The sequence below is a fragment of the Narcine bancroftii genome, chromosome 1, assembly GCF_036971445.1.
Source record: "Narcine bancroftii isolate sNarBan1 chromosome 1, sNarBan1.hap1, whole genome shotgun sequence".
NCBI lineage: Eukaryota > Metazoa > Chordata > Chondrichthyes > Torpediniformes > Narcinidae > Narcine > Narcine bancroftii.
In genome coordinates, this window is record NC_091469.1 from 442,996,826 (window position 1) to 442,999,512 (window position 2,687).

At 42.8% G+C, this 2,687-nt stretch overlaps 1 long non-coding RNA gene across 1 annotated transcript; it reads right to left on the reverse strand.

Annotated features, from left to right (window-relative positions):
- Positions 1-303: 303 nt before the first annotated feature.
- Positions 304-1,938, reverse strand: LOC138753557 (uncharacterized). The gene is made up of 2 exons (XR_011351252.1): positions 1,479-1,938; positions 304-847 (listed from the first exon to the last, which is right to left on the reverse strand). It is a non-coding gene; the product is annotated as an uncharacterized lncRNA (long non-coding RNA).
- Between the last annotated feature and the right edge of the window lie 749 nt (positions 1,939-2,687).

Below are 2,687 nucleotides of genomic sequence, written 5' to 3' on the forward strand. Positions count from 1 at the left end.
AATAAGATATGATAAGTCTGATTGAGAAAGGTTCTTCTGTTGACAAATCTGCTACATTAATTCATTTCTAATGCAGCACTTTTATGTATAAAAAGTCACATCGGTTAGAACTATCCATATAAAGTATGAATCTTTCATTAGCCCAGCTTAAGCAGCATAATTGGAATTACTTAGGTGATCTCATAGTTCCCTCAAAAGGTCGTACAATGGGGAATTCATCAGAAAGATTAAAAGAAAACAATTGTGTATTTCTTGAGTTTCTTCTATTACTTTATCTGTTTCTGAATACAGTATAAACCTTCAGAAGGCAAGATTACCAATCATTTATTTCTCAGTGACACATATATTGACCACATTTATCAAGGTCTACTTTATTATTTTCTTTCCCATCTTCTCTGTTCTGAGAGGAGCTATGCTTTGATGTTCAGCAGCCCCTGGTGTTTATCTTGATGGTCCATTATATTCAATGATGAGGACATAAGGTGAGTGTGAGTAAATAGTTAGACTGAGTGGACCTTACAACCAAGTCTTATCTCGGAGCTTGATGCTTCCTATTATCTCCACCTCAGCAGTGTTGATGCAGACGAGGCCATAACCTGCTCCTTGGTCTTGCAGATTTGGAGAGAGAGATGGCTGTCCTTGCAGCAAACCTTTGGTTCCTCTATCCCCCATCTGCGCTCCGACTTGTCATTGTTAGAGATCTTGTCTGCAAATGTATAGATGGGGTTGGAGTGGTGTTTTGCCACACAGTCTTGATTGTAAAAGGAGTAAAGGAGGGAACTGAATATGCAGTCTTGCAGAGCCCTGATGTTGAGGATGATTGTCACCAATCCTGACTGATTGCAACCTGTGAGATAGAAATTCATGGTTCTAATCTCAAAAAGGGATTCTGAGTCCAAGATTTGGGAATGAGCTTATTTGACACTACTGTGTCAATGTAGAGCTAAAGTCAACGAATAATAGTCTGAAATGGGTGTCCTTGATGTCCAGATGTTCCAGGCCAGAGAGATGGTGTCTGGTTGAAGCTGTAACAGCAGTGGGTGAATTGGAGTAGTCCAGGCTGGCTAACAAAATGAAAGGTGATACTGCTGGAGCTGCTGCAATGCCAGTGCTGCCCCTGGTTTGGACCTGGAGGAGCAGGGAGCAGAGATATAGTGCTGCTCTGCAGTGTCCTACTGCCTGGTTATGATGCTTATGGCTCCATACAGGTTTTAAACAGCCTGTTAGACAGCTAATTGTGCTCTTTTTTTAACATCCTGCAACCACGAAGGTTGTGCCCAAGATGGTGGCGCCTATCCTGGAAGTGAACCACAAGGGGTTGCACACTGTCACAAGGCATCAGAAAAGTGGGGGGACACCCCATCAAGAAGGATAAGCATACAGGATGGTGACCATGGCAGCCAACCATCAAGTGGCTCAGAGGCTGAAGGATGCACAAAGTCTGAATGCTGTTGGATACTTGTGGTCAAAGAACTTACACAGGATGTGGGCTGCTAGAGATGGGTTCTTGGAAACCAGATTTCAGAAACAGGATTCGAGAGGGTGCCGAGGGCAAGAAGAGTTCCTGTAGAGTCTCAGGTGCTGAATGATCCCTGAATGCATCAGCTGTTTGGATCTGGAGATCGGGAGTGCTAGAGGAAGGTTCATGGCCACTCCATGTCACTGAAAGGACACACTTTTGCTTCACTTTCTCTTATTATTGGGGTAATGGTAATGGTGACTCTTTGCCTTTATGACAGGTACAAGAGGAAGTATACCGTGTCTATGACATTTTTTTTGGATTATTACTTGACAATAAAAAGGAACCTTGAAGGTTGAACCTTGAATTAATGTGAGCCATGAGCATCCTTTCAAACCACTTCATAATGGTTGATGTCAGAGCCACTGACTGATAGTCACTTAGCCCTGTCATTATATTCTTCTTGGGCTGATGGTGGCCTTGTTGAAGCAGGTGGGTACTTTAGCCTGTCGCAGGGAGAGGTTGACAAGGTCTGTGAATACTTCCACCAACTGTTTTGTGCATGTCTGGGCCTCTGTCTGAGATAGTTGCTTTCTGTGGTCACTCTCTGAATGGCAGCTCTGATATCTGTGGCAATATCAGAGATGTTGGTGTGCCTGAGGTTAGAGGGGTGAGTGCGACAGGTTGCTGGCCTCCAGTTAGATCATTGTGTGCACATAACCTTGTCACAAGGTTATGGAAAGAATACTATTAAGTTAGAGAGGGTGTAGATTTAGAATTTTGTTGCCTGTTCTGGAGAGCTTCATAATAAAGAGATTGGATAGGCTTGGGCTGTTTTCCCTGGAGCAAAGGACACTGAGGTATGACCTAATAAGGGCTTATTAAGTGCCTGAGGGCCATAGAGAGATAGTTATAGGTTTTTTCCTCTGGGTAATGGCATATAAAAATAAAAGTGTAAAGTGAGAGATGCAAAGAGGATCTGTGGAACAAGTTTTGCACATAGAGAGGGATGGGTGAGGTGAAAGAGGTGATAGAGATGGGTATAACTATAACGTTTAGAAATCATTTAGACAGGTATGTGAACAGGAAATGTTAAGAAGCTTTTGGACCAAACACAATAAAACAGGTTTAACTTGGAAAGGAGCTCAATCAGCATGGATGAGGTGGGCTGAAGCGTCGGTTTGCATGCTACATAACTGTGAATCTATGAATATTTTAGTGAAGTATC